The following is a 16,793-nucleotide window of genomic DNA, read 5'->3' as shown; positions in this document are numbered from 1 at the left end:
GGCTTGGACATCATAAAACCCTAAAACTATTTTCCGTTTAAATCTTCTCATGACAGCTGATTAGATCTCTTTGGAAAATAAGTAAATCTGGTTGAAATTAATGATTGAATGCGTGTGTAAATCAGATCTTCAATCATACATAGATTTGCATTAAAAACGCAATCATATAATACATAACATTCAGACTGAATGTTCTGTATACAGATGTCATGACATCGGGTCTGACATCCTGGAACAATCCTGCATAATTATATTTTAAACTTCCAGCAGGTACATAATATCAGATGTCATGACATTGGGTATGACATCCTGAAACAATCCTGCATAATTATGTTTTTAAACTTCCATCAGGTACATGATATCAGATGTTAAGACATCACATGTAACATCTTGTGAACACTCTTGGTTTTACCAAAATTGCTGCCAACACCTAAAACCAACATCATCTACTGTCCATGATGGCTTAACAAGATCCTACCTAATACATTAAACATTATTAAAATTTCCATCCGCAACAACCTTCTAACGAGAAAGGATGGTGAAAAATACCAATTATTTCTATCAATGTCAACATTACAAATTTCAATACCTGTTTGTAAAAATGCACGACAAATGAGGAGCATGACCTCCAGATCAAAGTAAGAATGAATATCTCAAGGCTTATCTCATATGGGGAGTTAATAACATTCTAGCTCAACGAGAACTCAGAAGAATAATAAAGATATGGGCCAACCTCCCAAACACCATAGAGAGAGACCCATCAAGTTCCTCAAAGCCAATTTTGACCTCTTCGTCCTTTCTTAAAAAATATGCCCAACATTGAATATAGCATGCCTATCATCAATTAAACATCAACCCTTCAATCCTCTATGTACCCCAAATAAAGAGACGTTAGTCCCCCAAAAGGTCAAGGCTACAAGGAGCACGATTCGGGAACTCCTTCAGAATTTATTTCTTAGCTAAAATACACCAAATGATTCCCAATGTCGTATTGATTGAGAAAGCATCAAGAAACAAAGCGCGTGTGTAGATTACATAGACTTGTACAAAGCATGCCACAAGGATTCATACCCATTACCTAACATTGATAAACTAGTAGACAATTCTCCCGCATACTGGTTGTTGTCGTTTATGGACACTTGTTTTATGTATAATCAAATTAATTTGCATGAAGCTGAAAACCAATACCTCATTCAATATGAAGCACGCAAATTATCGATACAACGTCATGCCCGCCGACCTAAAAAATGTGTGTGCAATGTGTCAAAGAATGATGAACAAGATATTTTAAGGAGAAATATTTGAAATACTAGAAGTTTACATGAACGATATGACCATCAAGTTCATCAAAGAAAATTTTTATGACCCCTATCCCACTAGTGTGTTTAACCATATTTGGAAATATAACATGATACTTAACCCAGAGAAATGCACTTTGGGCATTAGGTCCAAAGAATTCTTGGCATTCTATTTGACAAAAAAAGGTATTGAAGCCAACCCTAACAAATGTGATGTGATAATCAAAATAAAGAGCCTAACCACGAATAAAAAGATAATGAAACCAAATGGGATGCTCATTGCTATTAGCAAATTCATTTGAAGATCATCTTTACATGTCACTTTATTCTATAAGATATTGAGGAAATAAGGGAAATTTCAGTGGACATCAAAATGTGAGTATGCCATTGCATTTGAAAGTGCCCTTTCCAACCCTCCAGTCTTATCCAACCACTAGTCGAAAAACTTCGTTCCTTTATTTTGTTGTGTATGTCGAGGGGGTAAGTACAATCCTTATAAGAGAAGTAGATAATATGTAGAGACCAACATACTTCATATTAAAAGTACTAGCTGATCCGAAAATGCGATACCAAAAGATATAGAAAATTGTTCTAGCCTTATTAACAACTTCAAGAAAGTTGTGATGTTATTTCTTATCACACACCATAACAGATTCAAATGATCCAACCTGTAAAGAAATTTCTCCTTATGCTAGATTTAGAAAGACTAATGACAAAGTGTTTGATCAAAATATTCCAGTTTGATATTTCCTTTGAACCAAGAAAATACCTTAGATATCAAGTTTTTACATATTTCATTGCAAAAATGGCATTGTCCTTAGTAGAACCATATATAAAATGGACCATATTCATAAACGTATCGTCAAAAAATAGAGGAAGTGACGCATGTCTCATCCTCAAAAGTGACACAGGGTTGATAGTATAAGTATCTTTGCATTTTGAATTTCCTACCACTAACAATCAATCAAAGTATGAAGTATTCATCACCAGCCTCACGCTGGCATCAGATATAAAGGGCAGAAGAAGTCAAGTTACACATGAATTCACAATTGGTTGTTTCCCAAGTCAAAGAGGAAGCACATGCTAATTATCCATTTGCTTTATAATTATGTCACCATAGTAAAATACTAGTTAGTTTCATTTATATCTTAAGAGATACCTCACATGCATCGTGATAAGAACACTAGGGTGGATGTCATGTCCAAGGTCTGAATCATGAGGGCATTAGGCATCAACCATTCCTTCATACATGAGACATATAACAAACCAAATATTGTCACATTGGGCCTAGTTTTGGCTGTACCTGAAAATACAATGCAACCGTCATGAATAGTTTTGATAGAAGCATATATCAAGACAAAGAGTTTACTGACTGATCGGTCACCATTTTCACTATGTTTTTGTTGCTTATCCGACAAGAAACCAAGGATTTTAAGACACTGTGTACGCATTATGGTACTTGTAAAGTTAATCTTCATTCCCGTAAGTTATTTAAGCAATTTTATTAATTGTCAGTTTTACTTTGTGTTTTTGTGATTTAACGCTTTGGTTGTCGTTATTTATGCCCTTCAGGTCCACGGAGAAGATCCAACGGACTCAATGCGAGAAAGTGGAAAGTTCTAGCGATAAAAAAAAGAATATTTTACAGTTCAGGAGGCCTGACACGGGCCGTGTCAGGAGGAAGGCCAAGAAAGAAGAAGTAATGCCCAAAACAGTGGTCTAACACGGTCGCCCGTGTCAGCTGACACGGCCAGTGTCATCCCAAAATGCTAATTTTCCAGTTTTCGGGCTTTTTCATCGTGCTTAAGCTGAAGGGACGTTTTGGAGATTACCACCTTCTGCCAAGGGATTTTCATTATATTAGGAGAGTTCCTACAAGAGAAAAAGGGGATCTTGGAACGAGGCAAACACATAATTGTCAGGCATTCAGGGATTACAAAGATCAAGGAATTCGGAGAGTAGAAGGTTTTCATGAGCGGAAGTGATTGAAGATCCAAGTCATCCAATTACTTGTAATGTGTATTTTTTATATTGAATTTTCTTTGAACAATATGAGTAGCTAAATCCCCCAATGCTAGGGGGTGTCCCCGATTTAGAATTGCAATGACTTTGAGTTTACAATTGCATTTAGAATATTATTCTTACGGTAACCTTTTGATATGTTTAATGCTTTCTCTTTCGGACCAATCGAGATTGTTTTATGGTTATCAATTAGGCTGGACCGCCATTGCTAAGGTTTTCATAAGGTTACTCTGCAGTAGATATCAACTAAGACTAGGGATACCCTGTGTGAATCAGAGCATTCTTGATATAATAAAGCTTAACTTCACCCCAATTGCCTATGGACATAGAAATTAGGGTAGAATGATTAAAAAAATTCTCACCAAGGACTTGGGAGAAAATACTCATGAGAACTGGTAGTAATTGATATTTGTTGATGCAATAGTGACTTAGAATTTTTATAGGGATAAATCATACACCTTCCCTGGCATTATTCCTCATACCTTGCAAACCCTTATTTTTATTATTATTTTTTTTGCCTTTATTTTTTATAATTTTGAATTTAAAAACCCCAATTATAATTTTTGTTTAATTAAACGATGAATTGAACTCAATATTAACTTGCAGTCCTTGAGATCGACATTCGGGGAATTTCCCCTTTATTACTATAACAGGCAAAATAGTACACTAGCTATTTTTCCGATCACTGACCGACCCTATTGAGGCCAGCCTCATAAAAAGAAGTGAACTTCGTATTTGATCTTAAGGAGCCTATACATGAGAGGCGCATCCATCCTTTTTCTAAAAATGTACGGAACAATATGAAGTTGGATATGTTCTTAATGAATTTTAAGAAGGTATATTCAGGAAGCATTTATGGGGGAGAGATTCATTAGAACATTAGAAGATGCAACCAATGATTCAAGATTAACCTCAGTTAAATAATGATACTTATGTCCACCAAAGTGTTATAGAGGCATCAGCACCCCCTACACTAAAAGCTTAGGGCCACGTAGAAAGTATTCCCAAAGAAACTTTTTAGTTATAAAACTAGCATTTGATAAGTGTGTTCTCTAGATCACATACTACCACTCAACACACATTAGGACTCTTCCCTAATTTGGGGGTCTTCCAAGAAATCTTGAAGCAACAGAGAAAGACAAAATAGAGCTCGGTCTTAATAATTTTGTCACAATCCAGCTATGTGTCTGGTTGCAACGACTAGGGGAAATTGTTCAAGGTTGTCTAAACGGACTAACAAGATCGACCTAATACAAAAGCTCCAACCCCTAATACTCTCATTCTAGAGTGGAAAACATATGGACTTTCACTATGAGGCCACACAAAAGATTGAAGCCATGAGTCATCTCAAGCCGTCTGATCCAATCCAATGGTCTTCCGCAATCTACATTGAATCTACTGGAAATAGTTTCAACGGTCGACCATATATGAACACACTTATGCATCATAATAGGTACAATTTTCATTCACTCTTAATGATTACACATGTCTAACCTGACTACTTTGGGAGTTGAGGTGTTAATCTTCCAGGTACACCCACGACTCTACCTACTAGAGACTTGCACTATTGTACTACAGAGCTTTTACATTGTCTTTCATCAGTGCACCATCAATCTTTTGTTCCATAGTGAAATAAATATATTAAGTTATAGTTAAAAAAACATTTGAATTTAAAAACCATGTTTAGAGTTAAAATAGATTGTTAGTTGATACTTAATTAAAATTAGCTTTATCTAAAAGTAAAATTAATTATAATTTACATTAGTTAATCATATAAAATCAATTCTATAGGGCTCAAATAATTTTTAACTACCTATACGGTAAAACAAACACATTTTTTTTAAGAAAATGGGATGCAAAAGTATCTACAACAACTTAAGTAGATTAAGTAAAAATAATTCGTACAAAAAGATTAGGAGGACATAGTGTCTAACCAAGTTAAAACAAAAAAGAACAACTCAAATGGGTAATACACTACAATTTTAATTGCAATAGAAAATAAAATCAAAACCAGAAACCAAATCTAAATTTAGAGACAGGCACACACGCATCACTTGTAGAATCCAACAAACCCACACACAAACATGAAACTAAATTGTAAAAGAAAGGTGATGTGTGAATTGGACATCAAAGAATCTAGTTTTTGAATATTTATGAATGAAATCGACTCCTAACATGATAAGAAGTTCATTAATCAACAAGTCATTGAGTGCAACAAGCACTGACAAGCTATTTTTAACCAAACTTGGAGAGGCACCAAATCCGAGGATGATGAAGAAATAACCTTAAACCATCAACCCAACTAACTTATCTCATAAAACCACTACCAAATCAACAACCAAGGTTACTGACCGACAGGGCCGACCCAACCAATTCAGAGGCCCTGTTCTAATTTTAAAAATGGGCCTAAATAAATATATATATATATGTATATATATATATATATATATATATATATATATATATATATATATATATATATATATATATATATATATATATATATATATATATATATATATATATATATATATATATATATATATATATATATATATATATATAAAATTTTAATGATTAAAAATGACAAACAAAAGATAAAATTATATATTAACCAAATGAAGTACCAAAAAGTTCAAAGGTATTGTTTAAACTACTAACACCATTTCTTACAACTTAAGTTATCTAACTACATAAAAAGAGCCTTTCTACGAACACTTTTTGAAGCAAAATCGTCAACTAAGTCTTCATATTTTATTGTCTCCAAAATATCATTTTCAATAGCTATTAATGTCAATCCATTAAGCTTTTCTTGTGACATGGTAGACCGCAAGTAAGTCTTTAACAACTTCAATTTTGAAAAACTTCTTTCTGCAGAAGCAACTGTCACAGGAATAGTCAATAAGGTTCTATATGCAATAACTGTATTAGGAAAACAATCCAAGCCTTTTAAAAATAATAATATATCATTAGATCTTATGGTTTCTTCAGGCAACATTTCTCTTAGTAACTTCAACTCTGCAAAAAATTCATTCCCATCAATATCAGATTGCTCATTATGTTTCAATGTCTGCTCAAAGTTAGTACAACAAGACTTCAAAGTTGCATCATCTAATGATTGTAACTTGTGAGAAGTAAACAAGAAACCAAAAACACTTTCATACTCTTGGTATTGCTCAAACCTCTTATTAAGAGAAACAACAGCTTGATCAACAAGGTAAAGAAAATAATTAATCCTGAATGATTCTTCTTCTGATAGCTCGACTGATGGGATATTCAAATTCTCATCAAATTGCCTTTTTCTTTTAATTATACGCCTTTGAGGAAATATTTGGGCAATATTCAATTCCACCGCAATTTCCTTAGCGTTAATCAATACCTTATAAAAACCTGTTTCTCTATATCCCTCAAAATACGAAATCAACCTCTTAATTTTTTGCATAACAACATCAATAAGCATATCCTTTTCCTGTAAAAGCTTGCTAACAGAACTAATTGCAGATAATATTTCAAACCAAATAATTATAGCCATCAAACGCTCAAAATCACCAAGCTCATTTGTTGCTAAGGATTTAGCTTCATTTTGTATTTTAGGATCAAGATCATTTTCTGACACTTCAAGCAAATCTTCTGTAAATTCTAACATTTGAGTTTTTATAACTTTGACACTTTCTACACGACTCTCCCAACGAGTGGATGACAATGATTTTGGAGTCAACCCTTTTACATTATCTTTCAAAATTTGCCATCTCTTAGTAGAATTGGCCAAAATTGTATAAATGTGTTGAACAATTCCAAAAAAATTCCTAGCTTTAATACAAGAGTTAGCCATATCACACAATGCCAAATTAAGACTATGACAACCACAAGAAGTATAAAAGGCTCTCGGATTTATGTCTAAAAATCTCTTTTGCGCACCTTGGTGTTTTCCTTTCATATTGGACCCATTATCGTAACCTTGCCCTCTCACGTCAAATAGGTCGAGACCAAGTTCTTTCAATTCATTTTGTAAAACATCAAAAAGCCCCTGACCACTTGTATCATTCACATTCAAAAATCCTAAAAATGATTCCTCAATACTAACAGAAGCTGAAGAAATATCCACATATCTTATTATCAAAGACATCTGCTCTTGGTGACTAACATCAGGAGTACAATCAAGTATCACTGAAAAATACTTTGCATGTTTGATTTTTCTAATGATTTCAATTTTAATCGCAGAACCAAGCAATGAAATCAACTCATTCTGTATGTTATGCCCAAGATAATGAATATGAACTTTTTGAGTTGTAACACGTCTAACATGTTCTTGGATGATTGGGTCAAATTCAACTAACATTTCAATCAAACCCAAAAAGTTTCCATTGCTATCTTCGTACAATTTCTCCTTAGAACCACGAAAGGCTAAATTATGTTTAGCAAGAAATTTCACTATTGAAATAACTCTTTTTAAAACATTTTTCCAGTGATTCTTTTCTTTCTTAATTAATCTTTGAGTTGTTTTATCAATAGTTTGAAATTTTTGCAGCCTTTTGCGATACTCATACCAAGTAGTCATATTTTTAACATGTTCCATGCCTAACTCGTGCTCTTTAATTCTTTCACCAACATGTACCCAATCACTATAACCCTCATTTGCTAATTGTCCCCTAACAATCACATTTTTAAAAACTTTACAACAAAAACAAAATACTCTATCAAGCTCTTTCGAATAAACAAGTCAATCTCTATCACACACCTCTCCATTTGCTAAAGCTCTAGTATACAAATTAGCCGTAAAACGTCTATTCAAACTATCTCTAGGACCCTTCACAATAGAATTATCTCTTTTAGGACCTTTCGCAACTAATAAATCAATCAGTTTAGGTTGAAGACGATCTCAATTTCTTGGATCAAATATATCATAATCAACATTATCATCATCATCATCATCATTATTAACTTCATCAACAATTGGCACACTATCAAGATTATTATTTTCAATGGGCATACTATTAAGATTATCATTTTCAATGGGCACACTATCAAGATTATCATTTTCAATAGGCACACTATCAAGATTATCATTTTCAATAGACAAACTATCAATATTATCAACATAACGACTTTCATTTGAAACTTGTGGTTCTTTGATTCAAAATTTATCAAGAGCTCCTACTTGAGATTGAATTAACTCTCCAATTTTTTTCTTTTTCTTACGTTTATCATTTTCACATTCAAATTTTCTATTCTTAGGAGGCATCTTAGGAGGAATAATAAGAAAAACCTGAAATTTCTCACACTGTCTTTTGTGTCCGTCGATGATCTACTAATTATCCTGTTGTGAAATTGTGTTCCTACATCAATAACAAAAAAAAATCAATTACATTAAATAAAAGAAATTATAAATTAATCATCAAAAAATATTAATAATTAAATCATGGAGAAAAGACTTTAATTAATATTCAATTATATTTTATTATGTTGTGTTCTTCTCTAATATAGTACCATAAAAAATTAATAATTATAAATTAATAGTAAGAAAATAAATTACATTTAATTAAATAAATTATAAATTAATCATAAAAAATATCAATACTAGTACATACTAATTTTGCTTTGAAAGATTCCAAATTGCAATTTGGTCTTATGAGAAAAAGTAGGTATAAAAATCGTCACCAACACCAACAGTATTCTTATTTTGAATTTTGATACTACTAAGTAGTATATACAGTATACTAGTATCCCATTTCACCCTAAAATTTTATTTATTTATATATTATAATTTTATAAAGAACACAAGTTACCCTCATTTCCACCATAAAATCTAAAATCTAAAATCAATATTGATACAGGAACTAAAATATGATTTCACCCTAAAATTTAAAATGAATCTAAAATTACTATTTTTTCTACCTTCAAAATCAAATAATCACAATAAAAATAAATGGAAAGTAACTAATTGAATAAACTAACCTGATAAAAGATAGGATTGAAAAGAAAAAATAAGATTTTTTTTTCTGGTTTCAAACAGCTCTAACAGAGAAAGAGAGAAGAGAATAACGTTTGAGAGGAGAGAGAAGTGAGAACGTGTGAGAAAGGAGAAAAAAACGTTTGGTTTCCAAATATCCTATTTTTCAGCATTTAATATTTCATTTATTATATGTGATACAAAAACATTTTTATTTATTAATTTTTTTTATATTCACTAATAATAGTTAATTTGAGGCCCCACAAAAAGTGAGGCCCTGTGCTACTGCACAACTTGCACAGGAAAAGAACCGGCTCTGCTGACCGACTTCTAAAATATGAAATGTGAATCAATGAAGGATACAGAGAATATAGTAGTATGAAAGTAGGAAAAGAAATACCATAGGTCCATAAAGTTTTCAACTCAACAACAACATAAAGATCTCACCCAAGAGCAAGCTCATATAACCTCATATATTCCCACACATTAAACCTTTCTTATTCACAAAATTGATGAACGTAATGCACCATGTAATCATAACGAGTCATGAACTTACGATATGTGCAAGCCTAACCATTGTGTAAATAACAATCAAATATTGGTAGTGTTGGTGAAAAATGACCTTAGAGGGGTTATATGGTGGTACCGTTTGAAAATGTTGCACTACGATCTCGTCTATCTACATGATTTCACTGGTGCTTAATTATGGATGGAAGATAAGAAAGGGAAGGGAGGCAGCAAAAACATAAGATAAAGGCGAGATAAAAAAATACATTAAATATAATAAAAATAACGTAAATATGTAAGATTTGTTTAATTTTCTTAAAAACAAATGATCATGTATGACAATTATTTTTGTACTTTATTTGAAGTAGAAGTTGACCATAAAACTGAATAAAATATACATCAAAGGACTAGACAAAAACATGAACTATTGTCCCTCACAAAAATTTGAGACAACTTTTTCCAAAATATAAATTATCAAAAAACCATATATTTTAATAAAAAAGTTACTTATAAAATAGCACATTATTTATTTTGTTATGAAATTGAAAGGTTTAAACACACCAAAAACTTTGACGTGTCAGACAAAGAATAATGAGAACCAAAATAAATGGCCTAAATAAATAATCTACCAAACCCTATAAGCAAAACCAAAATAAGAAGGAAACAAAATAAAAGACAACTGCACATAAAATTTGTTCATCGAGTTCGATCAAATCGATATACTCAAGATGAGAGAGAAACTCTTTGATTCATAATACTTCAAGAGATGTTAAAACATAATAAAATATGATTTACTAGAAGATAAACTTTCAAGTTTGTGAGATATTGGATCGAACTCTAGTATGGTAGAAGGGTAGCTTCTTGTTTCGACAATCCGATAATATCATTAGCATGTTTTCGAAGTTTGTTCACATGTTGTGGTCGAAGTATGCTAGGATTGTAAGCATGTAGAATTGGGCCTATTTGTTATGCCCAATTGAAGGTTTTGCTAAGGAGTTGAAACTTCAAGGTCGAGTTATCACTGTTAAGTGTGATAGTCAAAGTTCTATACATGTGTCAAAGAATTCAACCTATCATGAGTGAACCAATCACATCAACGTGAGGCTGCATTTTGTCATAGGGGTAATCGAACTTGGAGAAGTCCAAGTGTTAAAGTTTTCGAAAGATCACAATGTTGCTGATATGATCACCAAGACATTATCAAGTTCCAAGTTTTTCCACTGTGTGCAGTTGATAAAACTACACGAAGAAAGTTAATTTGTTCCCTTGATGTTATAGAGTTTGTTCAAAGGTGGAGATTTATGAGATATTGGATCAAACTCTAGTATGGTCAAAGGATAGATTCTTGTTTCGACAATCCGATGGAATCATTAGCATGTTATCGAAGTTTGTTCACATGTTATAGTCGAAGTATGCTAGGATTGTAAGGATGTCGAATTAGGCATGTTTGTTATGCCAATTGTTTAAGTTAGTTGGCTCTCTAAGTTAGCTTGTGTAATGGGTTTGTGTGTAAAAGCCCATTAGTTTAGTGTGTTATTTTTCTCATAAATATCTTATTAGTCTCTCGTAATTATATAATGCAAATCCTAATTAGGGTGAGAGAGCTTATTTACTATTTTGTAACACTTGTAATCTTATTTCAAAGAGAAGGTAAATAATAGTAGTTTCTAATCAACTTGTTATGTTCTTCTTGCTTCCCTTTTTCTACCCTTGTGGGTTTATTTCCGATTAAGAAACCGATTATACTTTGTTATTCTGGTATTGTTTTGACAATAAATTAGTGCAGTGAGCATGGAAAAAATGTCTTTAACAAAGTATGAGATTGAAAAATTCACGGGAGTGAATGGTTTTGGTATGTAGCACTTAAAGATTAACACCCCACTGGTTAAGCATGGTTGTTTAGAAGCATTGAAGGGAGCCGAAGACCTGGATGTTGCATTAACGTAAAAAGAAAAAACAACTATATAGAGAAAGCCCACATCACCATCTTACTGATCCTTGGTGATAAGGTTCTTCAAAAGGTTTCGAAGGAGATGATGACTTCGGGGTTATGGGTGAAACTCGAAAGTTTGTACATGACCAAATCGTTGGTCAATCGCCTCTACCTGGAGCAGGCTCTGTATTTGTTCAATATGATTGAGGACAAAGTTATGGATGAGCAGTTGGATATGTTCAACAATCTGATTCTCGATCTTGAAAATATTGATGTCAAGATTGTGGACGAAGATCAAGCACTGTTGTTGTTGTGTGCTTTGCCCATATCACATGCTCACTTCAAAGAAACTCTCTTGTATGGAAGAAAGTCTTTGGCCTTTGAAAAAGTTCAATCAGTCTTGTATTTTAAGGATTTGAACAAACGAAATGAGCACAAGCCAACTTCGATTGGTGAAGGCTTGTCGATTAAGGTAAAATTCACAAAGAGAGATGGAAAGTTCGACAAGAATAGGGGTTAAAGTCAGCAGAAGTCTTATAGTGGTGATGCATCTGGTATTCGATGTTAGCACTGTAAGAAGGAGGGTCATACAAGAAAAGTATGCCCTAAATACCTAAAAGATCATGGAGGTAAGGATAATTGAAACACATCCATTATTCAAGATGATTTTGACTCATCTGATGTTCTTGTGGTTTCAAGCGGCAACTCAAGTAAATAGTAGATTATGGATTCAGGTTACACTTGGCACATGACTCAAAACAAAGACTTGTTCGGGGAACTATGTGATCAAGATGGTGAATCTGTATTGCTCGAAAACAATAAAGCTTTCAAGATTTTAGGTGTTGGATTTGTGAGATTCAAGCTCCATGATGAGTCAATATGGTTGTTGACTGAAGTCAAGTATGTACTTGATTTCTCTTGGTGAATTCGACAAGAAAGGATATGTTTTACAAGGAGATAAAAGTATTCTAAAAGTCGTGAAGGGGTCGAAGGAAGTCTTAAGAGGCATGAAGAAACAAGGCGTGTATACCCTTGAGGCTGAAGTTGTTAGTAGCTCTGCAAATGTTGCATCCACGAAACCTTTGTCGAAGACATAAATATCGCACATGAGATTGAGCCATGTCAGTGAAAGGGGTCAGGTAGAATTAGGGAAACAATGTATACTTGGTGGAGACAAAGTCAAAAAGCTAAAGGTTTTTGAACCCTTTGTACTTGAAAAATCTTCCAGAGTGAAGTTCAATAAAGGCAAACGAAGAACACATGGATCCCTTGATTACATCAATGCTTATATTTGGGGGCCTGAAAGGTGTCCATCATATTCAGAGGCAAGGTATTTTCTATCCATAGTTGATGATTATTCTAGAATGTTATGGGTATTCATCCAGAAGACTAAGGATGAAACTTTTGAGAACTTCAAAACTTTTAAGACTCTGGTCAAAAATCAGATTGGCAGAAAGGTCAAGATGTTGAGAACCGAAAATGGCCTTAAATTTTGTACTAAGGCGTTCAACAATTTTTACTCAGTCTCTGGTATTTTAAGGTACATAACTATTACAGGTACTCCCTAACAAAATGGTTTGGCTGAAAGGTTTAATCAAACAATTTGGAAAGACTTGGATACATGTTGACTATTGTTAGGTTAAAGAAGGTGATTTGGGCAGAGGTTGTTTCGATAGCAACATATTTGATAAACAATGTCCTTTGACTGCGTTAGATATGAAAACATCTGAAGAAGATTGGTTGGGACACCCACAAGATCTTAACAAACTAAGAGTTTGTGGCTGCATAGCCTATGCTGGTCAAACCTAAAGCTCTGAGATACATGTTCATGAGATACCCTGAAGGAGTTAAAGCTTATAGGATATGGTGCCTAGAGCTAAGTCACAGAGGTGTATCACCAGTCGAGATGTAGTTTTCAATGAAGCTAAGATGGCTTTCAAGAAAACGGATGATGTTAATCGAAGTGCACAAATATTTGAAGAAGAGATAGAACATGAAGAGATTCTTGTAGAGGTGGAGCATGTCGAAGCTGAATTGTGTATCCCAGATCAAGTCGAAGAAGAAGCACAAGATGATGAAGATATTGAGGAAGTTGAGGAAACTGTCGATGACTACATGTTGGCAAGAGATAGGTCGGGAAGAGTCATCGAGCCACCTCAAAGACTTGGATATGCATATCTCATAGCTTATGCCTTAATTTGCAAGTGAGGTTCTAGATGAAGAACCTAGAGACTATAAGGAAGTTGTGAGGAGTCAAAATAAGACTGAATGATTGAAGGACATGGATAATGATATGAAGTCTCTTCATGATAACCACACTTGGGAACTGATTAATAAACCTACTAGAGCTAGGTTAGTCATCTGTAAATGGATTTTCAAAGTTAAGGAAGGAATCGAATAAAGGATGTCGAAGAGATACAAGGCAAGATTGGTCCAAAGGGGTTGCACTAAGAAAGAAGGTACCGACTTCAATGATGTGTTATCTCCTGTTGTGAAGCACGGGTTCATTCAAATGTTACTTGCCATGGTGGCATAGTTTGACCAAGAACTGGAACAAATGGATGTGAAAAATGCTTTCTCGTATGGAGATCTAGATGAAACAATCATGATGAGGCAACCTGAAGGGTATGCAGAAAAGGGAAAGGAAGATTATATGTGGAAGCTGAATAGATCTTTATATGGACTAAAACAATCTCCTTAACAGTGGAATAGTGTAACACCTCAAAATTTGCCCTCCTCTTCTTGGGACTAGTTTGACACATTGCATTTCATGTTTTAGGACATTAGGCATTGCATTTTGCATATCATATGAAAATAAGAAGATCATCCTCCAAATTTTTTTTAGAGATGGAGAAGTTACCTGATTCAAGCCTGAGGGTTTTTATGAATTGATGATCAACCATCTGAGGGTTTGCACTTCAATTAGGGTTTCCTGATCCTTCAAAGGTCTTGAGCATTATCTTGTTTGCAAGGATATATTACCATCATCATGGTTCTATCATCATCAAGGGTTTCATTGTTCATTTTCAAGTTCCTCTGGATTAGGGTTTTGACCTCTGGTCAACCCTGATCAATGACATTCTTTCAGCCAGGGTTTCTCAAGGAGATGAGGTATTCTATTGAGATGGAGAGCACATGGTTATATTGAAGAGCTTATATGAGCTAGGGTTTCATTTCTGAGCCATTTCCCCAAGTGGTGGAGGTTTAAGCTGATCAGGGCATGTCAAGGTCATCTGAGGACCACCAAGTCAACTGTGCAGTCAACTGAGGGCTAGGAGGTGGGGAAATGAGTTTCAACACTTCAATCATGTTCAAATGAGGTCCATTTGTCATTCTAAACCTCTATCTTGAAGATTTTGAAGTCACGGCAAAAGTTTCCAAAAATGGAAAATGACCTGTAATTGAAAGTTTCCAAAAATGGCAAGTTTTTGGTCCACATTCAACTTGATTTTCCAACATCAAAGAAGCTTCAAATGGATTTTTGGTGAACATGAAAGTTGAAGATCTTTCTCTCCTCTTTTCAAAAAGTCATATATCATGTCCATCTGATGAATGGTTGAGAAGTTATAGCCAAATGATCACAAAGTGTACATGGAAGTTTAAACATGGCATAACTTTTAATCCAAAACTCCAAATTTGTCCACTCTTTTTGCAAAATGCTTGTCTTGACCAATACTTTTCAAATCAACCATTTCCTTGCATGGAAAATGCTCATGTGATAACTTGTTCATTCATGTGCTTTTTGGAGGGAAAATCCATAATTTGAATTTGGTTGATTATGCAAGCCATTTGATCATTTCATTGTGTTTTTTGGATGTTTTTAAGTGAACTTGAAGCATAACATGGCACTGTTCACGTGCACATGTCCATGCATAAGCTCACTTTTCATTTTTTGCCATTCACTTCATAACTCACTAATCCTAATTAACCATTGCCTAATTTTGATTACAGCATGATTAGCACATCATATATAAGCCTAATCATAACAGAATTTGCTCAGAACAACAATTTCAGATCTGAAAAATTCCATTTCCCTCCAAAATTCTCTCACTTCAATTTTCATTTTCTTCACATAATTCATCAAAATTCTTGTATAATCTTGTTCATCGTGCATCATTAAGTAGGAATCAAGGTTTGGTTTGAAGAATTTGGTCAAGAATCAAGCAGATCGAGCACAAACTCATGGATATGGTTTTCTGAAATTGAGCTTCGTTCAGGTGGATTCAAGTGCTATTTCTTGCATCAAGCTTCAGTAGAGGATTGAGGAAGAAGATCTGGAACTTGTGGAGGCTTGAACACACGGTTTTTGATCACTGCACTTCAAGTAAGTGAAATTTCGATTCTCTCGTTTTGCCTTTTCATGTACATAAACATGTAGATCTTTTGATGCTGATGATTCTGATAGCTTTAGATCTGGATTTGGTTAAGTATTGAGCTGGATATGTGGATTTAAAGTTTTGATGTTGAATTTGTTTTCGTTTGATCCATAAAATTCATGAGGATTTAGGACTAATGATTATGACATTCGAGTTCCTCATAGAAAGACCTTTCGATCCATGTATGGTTTGCTAGTTTCTGGAATTTTTGTGATGAAGGCCGCCGTGGAGTCAATCGGAGAAGACGACCGGAATCACTATTCTGACCGTCTGGTTCAGACCTTAGGGTTTGGCCTTGGAGCGCTTGTAACCGTCCCAGCGCGCGTTCGATCTTGGCGTGCGTATGTTTTGAATTTAATTGTTGAGCGCTTGTAACCGTCCGCACCTGAGTTCGAACCTAGCGCATGTTTCTTTTGATTTCCAATTGATTTTTCAATAAGCGCGCTTCTGGACCGGCCTTGCATGTGTTCGATTCTTCCCAAGCGCATGTTTTCTGATTTTTACTTGAGCGCACTTTATCCTGGCCATGCGTAGGTTCGATACCTGGCTCTTGCAGTTGCTGATTTTCATCTGAATTATCATGTTTCCATATTATTTCATGTTTAATCCATTTTATTTCATTCAACTTTCAAAAATCATAGAAAATAGTAGACATGTCCAAATTGATCCAAGCTTTTTTTCACATGCTTGTGTTAATGTCTATTATT

At 34.0% G+C, this 16,793-nt stretch overlaps 1 pseudogene; it reads right to left on the bottom strand.

Annotated features, from left to right (window-relative positions):
* Window positions 1-6,009: 6,009 nt before the first annotated feature.
* LOC127123774 (uncharacterized) lies at window positions 6,010-12,831 on the bottom strand (annotated as a pseudogene).
* Window positions 12,832-16,793: the final 3,962 nt, after the last annotated feature.

Source organism: Lathyrus oleraceus, chromosome 2 (genome assembly GCF_024323335.1).
Source record: "Lathyrus oleraceus cultivar Zhongwan6 chromosome 2, CAAS_Psat_ZW6_1.0, whole genome shotgun sequence".
Lineage (NCBI taxonomy): Eukaryota > Viridiplantae > Streptophyta > Magnoliopsida > Fabales > Fabaceae > Lathyrus > Lathyrus oleraceus.
The sequence above is the reverse complement of the archived record's forward strand: the minus strand, read 5'-3'. Positions and strand labels throughout refer to the sequence as shown.